Source organism: Lutjanus erythropterus, chromosome 20, assembly GCF_056507025.1.
Source record: "Lutjanus erythropterus isolate fLutEry1 chromosome 20, fLutEry1.hap2, whole genome shotgun sequence".
In the NCBI taxonomy this organism is placed as follows: Eukaryota; Metazoa; Chordata; class Actinopteri; order Lutjaniformes; family Lutjanidae; genus Lutjanus; species Lutjanus erythropterus.
The window spans coordinates 12,008,561-12,025,669 of NC_139336.1; the positions used below are offsets into that span (position 1 = coordinate 12,008,561).

Genomic DNA, 17,109 nt, shown 5'->3' on the forward strand with positions numbered 1-17,109 from the left:
TGTTCTAACCCGAATGCATGGTCAAAACAACTATAATGACGACAGAAGTAAACAATATTGTTGGGATCACAGAGTGATTTGATGAAGCAGACTAACAAAATAAACCCGACCCTCAATTGGCATGAGGCCGACTAGGTAATGGCTGAATTTTCATTTTTGGGTGAACTATCCCTTTAAGATGGGAAAAGTCACACAAACAGTGCAACTACCATACAAGTTTTAAACAACAGTATAATTAATGTTCAAACTTTCCAAGGTAAACATCAAAGTCAACATGTAAACTTTTTTTCTTGTATTTTATCAAAATTTCAGGTGTGCTCACTTTCGCTTTCACCTCCAAATTAGTTACTTTTAATTTCATTATCTTGCCAGACGTCTTTCTCTTCCTTTTGCTGTCAAAATATTTAAGTGCATCACAGCCAAAGTAAACAAAGGGCAAAACTATGAAAATTAGACCTAAATTGTAATAAACCAGAAATATAATTTGATTCTGAAGGTCATCAGTCAACCTAATGTAGCTACTTGCAGTACTAATAAGAAAGGGCATTACTGTACATTCATTTATGGAAATGAAGAGGAAAAATAAGTCAAAACAACCAAAACATACAGAGCAACAAAAATACTGTACTGCCAGTCAAGACTGTAGTGAACAGGAAAATCACTAGCGTTTCTACACATCAGTAATGAAGAAAATAAATCCCAACATCAGAGTGGAATGAAAGCTTGTGAAAATTGTGTAACTACAGCAAACTATATTTAGCATCAAAATAATGACTTTGATTGAAAGTTTACCACAAGGGCACTGTAGCCTGTTTCTTGACAGAAATAAGTCAAGCCTCGTCTTGTGCATTTGAACAACCGTTGGGATTTTTCAGTGTTATGTGGCCACTATTGAGCTCCACTGTCATGCTTTATTTATCCCTTTCCCTCTGCACTGTAATGGAAATATAAAAGGGTGCATTGATTAGTGTTTAAGGATCAGGCTTTAATAGATTAAAAGCCCCCGGCTCTGAGAGAGGCACTCACTCACTCACGCAGACACACACACACACACACACACACACACACTTGTGCATAAAGTGCAAGTTTTTATGCACACCAATAGGCAGATATATGGACGGATATGGAAAGAGATGGACGTAAGGAGTAACACATGCGTACAGACAGCAACCTCATGCACTTGAGTGGACATTGGATGGACATACAGCTGTACAAAGTAACAGCCCACATACATACACACACACACACACATTAGACACATGCTCACACACACATAAACTTTCATATCTGCTGTAAATAAATATATCTGAAATACCCCCAAAAAAGGATGAAGATATCTGCATGTCGTTATCATAAAGTTGGAGCCCTAATGTTGATTTTCCGATTGATGGAAAACTCATTCATTTTTAACGCAGTGCATTATTAATAAATGCGGCAGGATCCCAGAGTTGTGAACATTTTCTACACACAGGGGTGGTGATGTCAGGTCTCAGTTTGAGTTAAAAAAAACAAAAAACAAAAAAGTAAACATAAAAATAAATGAGGATGGCTGTGTTTCAGCATCCCTCTGCTGATGTACTAGGAGAGCAGAGCTGAATATGATACAGCGGCCGAAAAACAGTAGCTGTGAAAGGAACAACAAGAATCCAGTTAAGTAATGTTTTCAGGTTATTTTTGATAAAGTATGTTAAAAATTGAAGCAGCAACTGCAACTCTGACTCATCTGAGTCCTGAGAAGATGATGTGTCATTAGGGCTGCTACAATAACCATACAACAGCAAAACTGCGGTCATGTGATGCCTACAGTGTCAATGAGCTCATTACCATCATCACTGCAAATTTTATTTTAAAGGGTCAATCTCATGTTGAGATCAGTGCATTGATCTGTTAATACATCTATGGATCAGCACTGTCACACACATCAGGAACACAGCTTCTCATTGGCTGACAAGTCAATAACACAGCCTCTGATTGGTCTAGAGACTCACGCCAAGGGAACTTTTATCGCTGACAAAATGCTAACAAAAACTACGGAAGACTTTCAGTATTAGATTTATCATTAAGGATTTCTCCAAAAATTACACTGAATTTCAAGATGGGAAGTTCAAAGCTTCTGAAAGTGACATAATCACACTGGAACTAACAGTGTAAAGGTACAACAACAGCTTTAGTATTAGCTTAACATTATGCCTTTCCTGTCAGTTTACTGTGGCACAAACCTTGTCACTTTTCCAGCAGTTGGGAAATAACAGGTGCCTTGGTCCAGAGAAGCTGCAACTTTCTGGTTAAGTATAAGTTTTTACTCTGCTATAAGCAGCACCAGCAGTCTGCCGCTCAGTCTCCTTCACTTACATGCTGCACATATGTATGCACTGCCCTATTCCTTAAAGAAGATACGCTGAATAGCAGTATGCTTCAGGAAAGTCCAATAAAGCATAATTGCTAAGGCAGTCATAGTAAATTGCCATTGCATAGGAAAATGTTGCTTGGTTTCCATACCTTCACAGCCCTATATGTCACTAGCAAATCTGCATAACATGGTTTCTTTCTGCAAACCTGCAATTTCACCTGTCTGAAAACACCAAATTCAATTTAATTTTCAGTATAACTTCTGTGGAAAAAGGCAGATAAGCTCATCCTGTATTCTTGTCTCTCCTCACTGCATTTCATTTCCCACCTTATCTTCCACTTGTCTTCTGCGCAATGACCACTGTCACAGCACACCTCCAAGCATCACACTGACTCTGCCCAACGTGTCCCCTTTTATTTTCTCTAATCTTTGCACCTCTTCCTTTCCTCTGACCTCAATCACGCTAGTGGCCATACTGGTGCTAGGCTACCATGTGCTCACCATCCTCCTTTGTCTTCCTCCCATCTTTTCCTCCTGTCTTCTACTAATTGCAGTTGTGTCTGTTGATAGTCTTTCCTAACCTCTAATTTCCTGTCCTCACCTTCACACCCTGTCCCATTGCTTCCAGTCTTCCTCTCCCATATTTGACCACAATCATGTTTGCTGTCAGCCTCTGCCAGGTCTCTCCACTCCTCTCATTGGCTCCTCTCTTCTGCCACCTTCCTTCTTCTAGTTGCAATCATGCCTGATGGTATCCTTCAGTAAAACTATCTTCTGTTCCATAATTGAATCTCCTGTGTTCTCCTACTTTCCTTGCTCCTCTCCTCTGACCACAATCACTTTTGTTGTTAGCCTCCTCCTAACCTCTCAAGTCGTCTTCCCAGTCCTCTTGTCTCTTTTAATCCCTCACTCAAGAATCACATATGTCGTTAGCTATGCCAAGCCCCTCTCCTCTGTCCTGTCAGGTCTTCAGTGTCTATTGTACTCTCCTTTTCTGCCTCAGGTGAGAGCAGTCTTGCCTGTTAGACTCAACTTTTCTTGGCACTTCTCCTGACCTCCATGTCTTTCCCTCTCCCTTAAGAAGTGACCACAGTCCTGTCTGCTGTTAGCCACACCTGACCTCATCAGTTACCAGCTTTCCTCTCACTTTGTCCTCCTCTCTGTGTCTTAGGATGCAGAAAACAGCAAAAGGCAGCATTTCACAGCATGAAATCACAAGTAATTTCACAAGAAGATCATCACATTATATCATACTGTTTCCCTTGGCTTTGTGTTGCCAATATTGATTCTAGGCATGCAACTAATAATTGTTTTTTATTACCAATTACAGCTGCAACAATTAATCAATAAGTTGTTAACTATTAAACTATTCAGCAGTTTGAGTATGTTTTAAAGATTATTAAAGTCCTTGCAAATGTTTGGCAGTTCTTCTTCTGAACTTTCATTCAACTAATTGATCAATCAACCAATTGTTGCAGCTCTAACTGATACTGATTCCCATCTACATTCAAACAGTATGGTGTAACTGTGTTATAATTACTGTCCAAAAAATAATGATTGAGAAAACACTTTAAAACTACAAAAGACAAGAGCCATGTAAGCTGTGTGTAGTTTAAAAAAAAAAAAAAAAAAAAAAAAAAAAGGACCTGGAAGATCAAAGCATGTCACTCCGCTGACATTAAATGATTAATGTACACATCAAACTATAAATGTCTCCTCTTTGCGGTCATACAGCTGTGGATTTCTTCAAAGGAGCAGGTGATTGCAGGAATTATTGATTAAAGTAGGTAGAATAATGCCACATTCATGTGTTATCGTACATATGAGCAGCCGAGTAGGGAAAAGTCAAGAGATGGTGGCAATTTCTGACAGCTACAATAACTACTGCTTAGTATCAACACACCCATGGAAAAAAAGGGGTGAAAAACCACAATACCTGACAGTTAAATAAAATCCAATATTTGCACTAGTTCACTTTATTCAGTCCAAGTCCAAATTTAAAGGGTGCTATGTACTGTATCAGCTGATAACAAACCAATGATTTTTTTTTTTATTTCTACATATCTGTTGTGACCACAAGCTAGCATCAGGAGTAACCATCCTGCAACAGAAAACAATAGGAGGTTATCCTGTTCTTTCTATTTTGTCTTTATGACATGAATGCAACACAACCATACATGGTTCTAAACAGCATTAATCATTGTTTTCAGCATCTAGTGAGCAACCAAAGCATGTGTCTAATTATATTAGCAGCATATTATCATAGCAAGTTAGCATAGCAAGTCTTTAATACTGAGCAGTAAACAAAATCACAATATGTACACTTAATACACAAAATATAAACCCAACACTTACTCCACGTTTCCATTATTGATTCAATGCGGAAGTAAAAAAAAATCTTTCTGTGCACAATAAAGGTTTTTTCTCTCAAAATTTGTTCACATATTTTCCCGTTTCTCCCTTGCAAAGATAATCCACCGGACTAGTGTGGCATATAGAGACGCAGATTAAACAGCACGATTATTGCACAAATGTACATTAGACTGGTCACAAGAAAAGGCCACTCTAAAATATGCAGTGTGATCTTGAAAAAAGACTTTAATTTATTCACTGAACTATGGTTGTTTCACAAAATCTACAGAATACCAACATGTTTTTCCCCGGTGGACAAAGTCATGACTCGCCTTCACGCATTGGGATGGTTAAGTTTAGGCATGACAAGTGATCAGTCTGGGTTTTATTTTTACTGTCAGTTAAACAGTCAACTATTACCAGCTGTTTGGTGTATAAAATGTCAGAAAATGGTGAAAAAAAATTCACTGGTTTCCAAACCCCACAAATGTCTTGTTTTGTCCAAACCCAAAGATATTCAGTGTCATAGAGGATTAAAAAAAATGAGAAAATATTCACATTTAAGAAGCTCAAATCAGAGAATTAGGGCTTTTTTTCCTTAAAAATTTACAATTAATCAGACAGGAAATAAACCTTTCGTGCGCACACAAAAAGTAGTAGTGTTTATATTTTTGTTAATACAAAAATGGATGATGAATCGATGGATGGATGGACATCTACACATCACAGATCTACTGTCCTAAGAAATGGTTAATGATTCTCTCACAAGTTTCCTTACTGTTCCAGTGTCACTGCACTTCATACAAATTGTACTATACTGTACGGTAGCCTGGAGGCACATTTACTCCGCTCTGCTTATCCTCAAGCTGCATTTAAATAAACAGTGCATGTGTGTGTGTGTCTAAGGGAATTATTTTTATACACTGAATGCAAGCACTTTATGTGTCAGAATGCAAAAATAAGAGTGTGTGTTTCTAGTATATTTAGATTGAAGTGTGCGGCTGCTGCCAGGTTGCATGTTGGATCATCAGGATGTTAGCAGAATGTACCTTTAATGTCCATTAGCTCTGGGGGAATACACTTTAATGGGTGTTCGCCCCCTACTGGAGGAGACAGCTGTTGTGTGTGTGCAGGTGCGTGTGTGTAAAGGAGTATAGGGGCTACTGATATGCATATTCATAAACGAGTTTATCCATTTCGCTTCTTTCATCCCCCATTTGCTTTGATCAGAAAGTTCGAGGAGTCAAACTCTTCTGTTGCCTGGACTGAAGAATGCTACAGGGGATGAAGGGAGAGCTGTCTAAGGATGAAAACACAGCAAAGGCAAGCAGATATACGCACAAGTTGACACACACTTACACTGACCCACTAGCACTCACATGAGTTGACAGGCAAAACGGCAGACTGACAAACTGACTGACTCACAAGCAGAGAAATAGGCAAATAGACAAATATACAAGCAGAGGACCTCAACAACAGACAGCCAAGAGCTTTTTTTAATAACATTTCACAACTTTCCATAATTTACGGTCATGATCCATAGTTAGAGGGCATGTTATGTGTTATGGCATTAGAGAGTGGTTTAAAATCTGCATATCCTTGCCGTATTAAAAATGTACAAAGAAAGCACAAGAGTTCTTTTGGATTACCGAAATAATTACACACCCCCCTCCGAGGCAGATCTTCCAGCTCACCGTACAGAGAGGAAACCGTTGTAAAATGCAGATCTCTGAAATGCATGTGAGGCTGCTTAATTGGGGCCAAATCTTAACAAAATCTTGTCATGTTTTCACACCCTTAGGTGCATTTAGATAAAAGCACACAGCAAGTGGCATATCTAACTAAAGAGAGAGGGGAGACGGAGAAAAGCGTGGGAGCCGTGCGTTGCGAGCAGAGCAGTACTGGCTTTCTCATGTCTGCGCTGCCGTTTGGAGGCTTGTTGCATACAAAACTCTCGTCTGCGTTTGGTTCACAGAGGCATGTAATACGTCTCTGATGCGTGCATGTACAGAGTAAGACACTTAATCAAAATCTCCTATTTATTTCTTGCCCTCTTTCACTACTCCAGCCTCTCTGCCTCACACTTTTCCCCTCCCTGTCTCACCCTCTCCTAAGGGTATGGGTTCAAAAGTATTTTGGTCAAATCCAAATCCAGCGATTCAGCTTATCAAATCTGAATCCTTTTGAATCCACTTCATAGTGGTGGCTTTATTAAAAAAATAAAGACATGAAATGATTAAATAAGTCTGACAGTGAACAGCCTTCTCTGTTTTTCATCTAATTTTCTTAGAGCTACTTGCTGGAGATCCTAATTCACAGCTAAGGCTGGATATCATTCAAACACTTTTTGATAACTGAACTGATACCAATACCTCGACTTTAATACCAGTTCCCAAACACCATTTTTGCTATACTAATTTTAGAATAATAATTTTAACAAAAAAAAAATACCATTACTCATTAAAGTACAATTACTCACTTCAAACTAAACTATATCAAAAAATAAAAATAACTCTCAAAAGGAACATTCATAACAAACAGTAGTCTCTCGCTAATTCGAGGATGAGGAAGAGGAAAAAGAGGAATCAGGGAAAGAGGAATAAGATAAAGGCCAAGAAGAAGAAGACCAAAGGGAGGAGGACTAAGATGAGGAAGACAAAGAAGACGAAGAAGAGAATGACAGTTTGGGTGACATTTGTGGTGCTGGGAAATAGTGGCACAGTGAGACCTCTTACTTTTACTCTTGCTGGGCAACAACATTTTGTCCCCTAGAAATGCTCTCCACCTTGCTTCTAGCCTGTCATACCCCCAGTAATGAGCAGTGGATGCACCAGGGACGATGCCGTGAATGGATTCACTGAAGAGCTAACAGGTTAGCTGCTCTAGCTAGCTAACACACAGCACAAAATTTCACTTAACAGTTATCTGTGCAGATAAGTCATTGGTTGCAGTAAAACAGCAAAAAAAAAAAAAAAAAAAAAAAAAAAAAAAAAAAGATTTCCATCTCTGGGCACAACATTAATGTCATGTTTTTGCTGCATGCCTGTACATAAGGCAGCCAATCAGCACTGTTAGAGCATGTTTAATGGCTCACTGACCTTGGTGACATTTTCTCCTTAAGTATCAAAATTTGGTACTGAATGACAAGACTTTTTTTTTTTTTGTTCTCGATAGGATCGAAGTTGACAAACTGTGAGATCCCAACTACCGAAACTGACATTTCACCACAGACGAATCACCAGTTGATCCTGCTAAACTGCAAAAACATGTCCACTTGTGATTGTAGAGTGGTGTTAGAGAGTGATGGTTTTTTATTTGCTTACAACCAATCTTTGGCCAAGTACAGACACCTGCTTGCGGAGAGCACATTAATGGTTGAAACTTTTGGCAGTTGTCTGGTAAATAGAACTTTTTCAAAGCAGGCATTGTGACATGAAATAGTACGGCAAAAACAGGTGTTACCAATGATACCAAGTAGACAGTCGGGGTGCTGCTATTGCACATTGGCTCTCTGGGAAGGCTCTGCTACTCTGAATGGAACAGTGCCTTAATTAGTATCATTGGTAACACCCGTGTTTACCCTACCATTTCATGTAAATATGGCTGCTGTGAAAAAGGTCTATTTGGTAAGGTGGGGTTTGTCATTCCAACGTGTGATTGCAATGATAGTGATGCTGCTTTTTTGCTAATAAATCCCTTCAAAAACCAATTCTCCCTCTGACCTCCAGAAACTGTTTGGTTCTCAAGGCAAGAAAAGTCAATGACTCTCTTCCTCTATACCTCCCTATCCCTCTCCCCACCGGCTTCCAATTTGTAGCCTTTGTGTACGTTACAGCAGCGAGATTCGCGCCCCCCTTTCTCCCCTCCCCACCCTCCTCTGATCAGACCCGTGCTTGGACATCTGTCGGAGGATGTTTACCCAGGCAGTAAGTATGTTAGAGGAAATATTATCCTAGTTTTACCTTACCTTTCTTCTGTCTGAGGCATAAACACCAGCATTGAGAGGTGGGGATGGGAGGGGAGAGGCAGGGAGGAAGAAAACAAGAGGAGTGTGAAGAAGGTAAGTGGACCTGAGAGGGTAAAAGAAGAAGGATGAGGTGAAAGAGAGTCAGCAACAGAGATGGAGGGTTAGCAAGGGAGGAAAGGATTGGAGAAGATATACTGGGGGACAAAGAGGAAGGGGGGTGAGAGAAGGAGAACAGAGAAAAATCAGTAAAGGAATGAAAAGTGCAGAGGAAAAGTAAAGAAACTTTACAGAAATGCACATAATTGTCTTCAAATGACAGTTAATCAACCCTGACATCACTTCTCCATCAATTTACAGAAACTCTCTAAGACGTCACCACTGTCTTTATCTCGGTGCTCACAGACCCCTTAACAAGCTCTAAGTACCATTCACCAGTTTAAGGACTTTTTATTCCTCAAAGTTAGAATTGTAACTTTTTTCCTACTCTTGTCAGAAATTATATTTTTTGTCTCTTCAACAAAATGTCTTAATAAAACTTCAGACTTCAGGGTCATTGTCCAAGAAGTCTAGACGGCTCTTTTTATAGTCTGTTAAAAATCAATATACCGTTTACATGCATGTCTGTCTGCAGCTTGGCATACAGGCCTACACAGACGGGCACACAGATGCTTACCATGCACGCAGGCACACAAACACAAGTTCTGCCTTTTTCTCGTTATCTCTCTCCCTCTCTATCTCTCACACACACATGCATGCACACACAGGCTTCTTCCCGCCTGGTGCTGCTTCCAGCCTAAAACCAAACCATGTGTGGGAGCTATCCTGTGCTGGCCTAAACTGTATGCCCTGCTGGTGCTAGGTCCCTCCACTGGAAAAAGGGCTGGAGAGACATTTACTGTCCCGTCTCTCTGCTCTCTGTCTGTCTTCCTGCCTCTCTGTGCGCCTGTCTCGGGTTTTGTGCCTCTCTGTGTGCTTTTGACAGCAAGTGTCTCTGCTCCCGCTCGCCTTTTTTTCTTCCACTTTTCATCTTTTGCCTATTTTGCTTGTTAATCATTACTGTCTCCCTCCCTCTGTCTGTCTGCCCTCATCTGCTTGCCTGTGTCGTTTCTTATTTGTACCCCCTCTCTGTCTGTGTGTCTAGCTGTCTCGCCCTCCCTTGAACTCTTTCTGTCAGTCTTGCTATTTGCACCCCCCCACCCCCCAACCCTCCACCTCCCATCTCTCCCTCCCACTCCACCACCAACTAGGCATGAAAACGGTGCTCCATTAGGAGTGCCTGGGCTAAGCCCAGTCTGACACACACTGCTTTGATCAGCCGTGAGCTGGGCTAAACACCCCGCTAAACTCCCCAGTCTGAGGAGTGGGGTGGGGGGTGGGGGGTTGAGAGAGCAAAAAAGTAGCGAGAGTTATAGCGAGGGATGGGACATGGAAGATCAAAACAGAAATGAGATGGAGATGGAGACACAATGAAAGGGAAAACATGGACTGAAAAGCTCAATTCCCCATGCTGTCAATGTATACGTTCCCCCAACACTCTTGCGTTTTATCACACTTTCATTCACATCTCTTCAACGCTTACTTTTCTTTCACACCCTTTTTTTCTCTCCACAGCCTCCAGGTAGAAATGCATCCCTAACATGCTCTGCAGGTGCACAAGACATTCAGAGAATGATGAGAGTGAAAGAACTAATGTGAAAACGATCAGATCAGGTGTTTGAATATTACGAAGTCTGCCAACAAACATCTTTTTCAGAGGGCAACAGTCTTGTTAATTAAATATATTTTGCACGCACACACACACACACACACACACACACACACACACACACACACACACACTTGTTGTCTTGGAGAAAGAAAGCAGGAGAGAAAGACAACCCCAGAGAGAGAAGATCTATAAAGACCAGACCTCCATAACTGACAACAGTTTAAAAAAAAAGCCAGAGCTTTCCACATTCAAGCAGGCAGATACTAAACCAGCAGCAGCAAAAGGACAAAAAGCTCCCGTCTTTCTCTCCCAAGGAGAGAAGAGAAAAGGGATTTCCGCTCAGTGCTAATCAATCAGGCTGTGATAATGGCTCCCATGCCTAGCTGTCGACTGGAGGGGTCAAGGCATCCCGTGACCCAGCGCCCAGGGCCCAGGGGCCAAAGCCCCTCTCAGAATAGCACCCCAGGACGGACTCCCCGGGCTAATTGTCCAAGCCAGTGTCAGCCTTTTCAATGCCCCCCCTCTCCCCTCCCTAACCCTCCCCTCTTTCCACTTTCTCCTTCATTCCTCTCTCTTTCTTCTCCCCTTCCCTCCCCTCCTTCCTCACATCTCTGCGATCCCGTCTTTCTATGCAACTGTGGAATCTAATATGTATACCAGCATGTACCAGCGTGAGGGAGAAAATGAGATAGAGAGCGAAGAGCATGAGCTCTGGAGCCATGCAGTAGATGAATTACAGGAGGATGCAGACAAGAGGAAAAGTTCATGGAAAGAAGGAGACTGGAAAGGATAGTGAGAAGTCGGAGAGCATGTCAGTGGCGGCAACAAGAACGAGCAGGGAGGATAAAAGAGTCAGAGACAACGAGTCAGGAGGACAGAGAGGGATACAGAGACAGTTGGACAGGAGAGATAAAGTGGTGGAGAGGTACCGACTGTCCCCTTTCCCCCACAACACATCACTCATATCACTGGAAAAGAGTGCTGTGTTCTATCTGCTTCCATCTGCATATCAATGGGTTTCTATTAATCACAGCCGGAGCAGCGTGTGTCTCAGGGAATCTGCTCAACATCAGCGCCACTGACCACCACAATGCAGCCGGCATACAAAACACAAAAAGACAGAGGGGACATGCACACACGCAGGAAAGCACAAGAGTCCAAAGCCGACCCTGCTCCAAGCTCTGTGCAGCGGCATTCCTCTCATTCCAAGCGCACGCTGCTAATTAACAGCATTAGATCCCACAGACAGAGGGACAAATTGATGGAGAGGCATCCCGATGTTGCACTTAGCACCACATCTCCGCTCTCTTCTGTCACCTTTCCTTCTTTTTTTTCCCTTCCATCCAACTCTCTTTCCCTCTCTCCTCAGTCCCTGTCAGGTCCCCCGGTAAAGACAGCGCTGAAGAAGAAGCAAAGTCCCAAAAATCTGAATCAGAAAAAATATGAAAATCAATTGGCTACTCACTGGAAACCTCCTCTTTTTTCTGTATTTCTTTTTTTTTTCCTGATCTGTCACTCCTTATCCTCTTCTCTCCACTGTAGTGAGGGGAGTGTGTCTTATCCCGGCGTGTGTGCTGTGTCAGTCCGATAGAGGAAAGTTGCCGACTGCGTGCATGAGCGTGTGTATGTGCGTGCGTGAAGGAGAGAGGGAGAGAGAACGTGTGCGTCTGTCTCTGTGTCTCGCACTGCTCTGAGTGAGGGAGCCGAGGCTGTTTTAAACAGGCTGCTCTCCCCATGTGACCAGCCCAGCCACAGGCAGGAATACATTACTGAAACTCACTCTCTCTCTCTCTCTCTCTCACTCACACACACACATACACACACACACACATACACTCTCTCTCTTCCCCCCCCGTCTCTCTCTCTTGCCTATACACACACCGTGTCCACAGTGCACCCCCTAGCCACCGCTCAGGGTAGTGGAGGGAAAAGCCCACACACATATGTGCGAGCACACACACCCAGATATATAGCATGTAAACATATTGTAGAAGGTGCTGAAGGTATGCATACACTAACACTAGTAGCATGTATAGAGACAGTGTTGAAGCCTTTTGCTAAACTAAAAAGGGACAGTTCACCCAAAGTTCAAAAATACATATTTTTCCTCAGACCAGTGTTTTTTATCTATTGAGATTGTTTTGGTGTGAGTGTGAGTTTTGGAGATAACAGGCATAGAGTGTCTGCCTTCCTTCCAATAAAGAAATCATGATATGGTTGCTCAAGATAATCCACAGACCTACACACGTAGTTTCATGAAGTAACTGCTTTCTTTCAGTTGAAAGAAAGTAGTTACTTCCTGCATAGATCCTACACGAAACTGCTCACAGCAGTGTTGGTGGATATTTGAGTAACTGGATCATGATTTCTCGAAAGAGACACTGCTGTTGAATTTTTCAAAAGTAATTTTTGCACTTTGAGCACCACAAGCTAAGTGCCATTGAGTCACATTATATCAGAGAGAAGGCACACATTTCTGTGGCCGATATGTCAAAAACTCTGCAACAATTTATATGAATAAATAGCACTACAGGCCATTTTTGATTTTGGGGTGAACTGTCCTTTTAACACCATCATTAATAGTTAATGATTGCAAGCTAGCAAAATGGCCTGCTGCATTATTAGTTTATTTGATCTGCCATTTGCTATTGTACCTAACATATTAAATGGAGAAGTGGCTTGTTAAAATAGTTGTGGAATTTCAAAATAGTTGGTCATTAATTTAATTTAATTAATTTAATGAGTCTTGATTTCTGGACAAAGTTACTGCTGTTTAATTTTTCCAAATGTTTTTTTTTTTTTTTTTTGGCACTTTGAGCGCCACAAGCTGAGTGCTGAAAGAAGGCAGACATCTCTATGCCTAACATCAACTCACACTAAATCTAGATGGATAAATAACACTACAGGTAAGAGGAAAAATCTGTATTTTTGATTTTGGGGTGAAGTGTCCCTTTAAAGATCATCCCAGTGACAACAATAACAAAAAATTAAATAATTCTAACACAATTAGAGACAATTCATCCAATTAAATGGTTTTTCAATGTTTTTGACTTTTCCGTCTCCGCCGTAGCAGCACTTCACACCTGGAAGCACTGACCTTTTCAGTAATGGAAACCTTTTAAAGTTGACCTTCTGTTGCAAGACTGATAAAATTGCATTACAGCTATTACACCTTAAGGAACAACAATGGAAAATAACACAGATGAAGTGTTTCAAGTGAAATACATACCAGTAGAAATGCATTTTCAAAAAGCAATGTGCGTTCTCAAATATTTAGTGAATGCACAACATGACATGCGAATTGAGAAGATGACAGATTGTCTCTCGAGAAAATATTCTTGGGAGATACATCAATAGATCGCCAAGGCTACAAAACACCACAGATGCATCATTATTCTTCCTAACAAATGCAGCCCGTACAGCATTCAGACTGCATAGTGTGCAATGGATGGTTGATCAGCTCCTGACATAGTTATCATTTAATGTTCAGGAACTTTCAGCACTGTATTGCTGCTCTTAAGAACCTTGAACTGTAATAAATGGCTACTGAAAGTCGTTTATTATCACAATAATACCCAAGAGGGCAGTCTTTTCTGTGATTACAAGCACCATTCGCAACACCAGTTTAACACAGTACCTCCTAATGTCGACACATCCAGGCCTGAGGCGTGCCTGTGCCAGAGCCCATATAAAGCTATTTGACTCAGTGTTTTAATCTGAACTGGCTATGTGAGCTGCATGGTTAGTGGCAGCTTTTTCTACCCACTATAATCTCTCCTTTTTTTGTATGTTTACACCACTGCGCTAACTGGCACAGACAGATTTAAATGGAAATTCTGGTTTTACCTTAGTCTTATTTTTGTCATTTTAAACCATCACTCCTCAGAGGTGAGAGGTTAGATCAGATCTCAGATGGGGCAAAAAAAACACAAAACAAACAACACTGTGAAACTGTCCTGTCCTTTAAAACTAATTCAACCTGACATATAGCTATGTACAGCAGAAATTGAGTCCTTACCTCAGTTCCTTGGGTTGGATTCCAGCCTGCGGCCCTTTGCTGCACGTCATCCTTTCTCTCTCTCTCCCCTTTCTAGTCTTCGTTTCAGTGGTCCCTATCAAATAAAGGCAAAAAGCCCAACATATTTTTTTGAAGAGCGCACTTGAATGTATACCATATGTGAACCCCTCTCAAAAGCCCTCTGCCCACTGCTCACCTACAAGTATGAATACCTTTCCCGCTCTTCTATCTTACCGTATTTAATTATGTTGTTTTCCTGAGTCGTCTAAGAAATAATTGCAAATAAAACAGCAAAAAGGTACGTACAGCATGATAAACATTAACATATATTTCCACCCCAAGGCATGAAACACAGCATAGATACGTCCCTAATGATACTATTATTAAACCTAAGTGTATGTTAGGAGGTGTTTTAAAGGCCCTGCACGACAATGATCCACCCACACAGGTGTTTTCACTTATCTTCCCTAATTAGGCCTCTTGTGAGGACTGTACAGGCTGCGCTTGATCGACATCCTTCCTATTAAGTTTCGTTACACTTGTTAGAGATGGAGAGCTACACCGTCATCGTTCTTATTGGCTCGTGTTTGGTGACCTGTTGACTCAACTACTAACTTCTACCTGAGCAGAGATCTAATCAGCCGGAATAAGTGAAAACACCTGTGTGGGTGTGTGGGATCTTTGATGTTATTAACTGGGTCCGCGACCTGAAGCGTTTATTTATGCTCCGTCATTCAGTGTGAAGTTGATTCCATTTCGAAGGCAATGAATAAATCTATTTATTTACATTTGTGCCAATTAAACATGCATTTAACAGCTGGCTTCCAAAAATGGAGACTATGGCAAAAAAAAAAAAACATGAATATGGTGATAGTATAGTTTTTAGCATTACAACACAAAATTGCTTTTACAAATAGTTGCTTGTGGGCATGTAATCTTGGTTAAAATATGCCTATTTCACCATCAGGTCCAGTGTAAAATTATGAATGACTTAGGGGTCAATCTGTCAGAGCGTCTGGCTTTGCAGTCTAGACACTAGGTTAAATTAAAATAATAAGCTTTTTATTATTAGAATATGCTTCTTTACAAATTAATGACCACAACCACAATTGCATAATGTCCTTCACACATTATGAAACATTCCATCAGATTAATAAGCATGCTTTGCCATTAACTTTTGTATTAAATTGAATGAACCATGCTCTTCAAATCACAGCTCTTTATTACTAATTAAAAGCACTTGTATTTATTTGCACATAGTTCTATACTTGTATCCTAGGCTTTAACAAACAAATAATTGTTTATTAATTAAATGATGCTGGCACAATAGTCTGTCTTTGAATACCTGTATGTTATGGAGCACTCTGCATTACAGGCAGTGGGATTTTATCATTGTGCCACTCATTTTAATCCAGTCCTCATGTGAATCTGGAGACATTCTAGTGTCCTCTGCAGCTGCAGAAAGCACCACAAATCTTATATTAAAGAGTAGAGCATTTCTATTGTGAAAATCAGATACAATCCTCCGTCTCACGCAGACAGACCATTGCAATAAAATCTTCGCAGCCCAAAATACCACAAAACGTGTGATCATGCTAAATATTTCCTCGTGGTGAATAAAATTGATGTTATTTGCCGTAAGTACAACTGTGGGACATCCACACGCCATGGGGTGACATGAGTATTTAAGTTTAATCAAAACTGCATGATTTCACTTTCACTTTTTGGTAAACCACAGAGAATGGCTGCCTTTTTCTGGGCTACGCTCCTTAGAAATGTGACATTTTGAGGGTCAGCAATGACACTGACATTAAGAAGCATGAATGAAAGTCATGAGTTTTCAGTGCCATAAAAAGAGACGGTGAAAGGGCCTGGAGTTTAGCAAAAAAAAGCCTATGTACCAGTGAAAATGACATACAGTGTATCATATAAACAGAACTAACATTAGGTAAAGCACAGAGGTCATCTGAGTAAACTGCAGGCAAAATTCAACAACACACAGAGGTAGTGTTTAAAAACGTACAGAAGCAGACATGATGATGAAGTAAATATAAGGCATAACAACAAAGGCACATTATTCTCCCAGCCAAAAGAGAAAGCTGTAACTGTTACTCACCTTTTAAATACGTTGGTGGTTAGCAGTCTAAGACTAACATCCTTTCAGTCTCTCCAAAAGTTCAGCCGCACACTGTCTTGTCTCTGCAAAGCATGGCTCCAGGACGCCTGCATGCAGTGAAGGTTGCGTCCACTTTAATGCAAACTAACTTACAAGCAAAAATAAATATTTCTTTTTTTTAATTTCAGTGTCTCCTGTAGCAAACTTAACTAAAATTTGGCAGTCCAGAGATAGCAGCAAGTGCAGTGGCAGGTAGTCCGAGCAGAACAGCGGAAGGATGGCCACGCCCACAACGTTAGCCACAACTTTAGCTAGCTAGCCTGGTACTGATGACACGTGGACTTGTTTTTCCTCACGTTTTGTTGTACTTCTGCCTCCTGAAATGTTTTCTCAGATGCTGCGGCACAGTTCTGCTTCTGCTACACTTTCAGTCACTAAAAAAAGCGTTGTCTTATGGTTTTCAATGTTTCAGGGCTAACTTTGTTTAGAGAGGAGGCTGCTCGCCTTAATGCTGGTTTAATTACCATCCGGAGCTGAGAGGAGGGCGTGTTGTAAGGTGCGTCCGAGATGAGCTGCGCCTCGCCTGGACACTAGAGAT

The 17,109-nt window shown here is 41.0% G+C and overlaps 1 protein-coding gene across 2 annotated transcripts in view; it reads right to left on the bottom strand.

Annotated features, from left to right (window-relative positions):
- cntfr (ciliary neurotrophic factor receptor) overlaps window positions 1-12,079 on the bottom strand; it is a 282,491-nt gene extending 270,412 nt beyond the window's left edge. For both annotated transcript variants that reach the window (XM_084746326.1, XM_084746325.1), the window contains exon 1: window positions 11,843-12,079. The gene's annotated coding sequence lies outside the window, so the exon portion shown is untranslated. The remainder of the gene's footprint in view (window positions 1-11,842) is intronic.
- Between the last annotated feature and the right edge of the window lie 5,030 nt (window positions 12,080-17,109).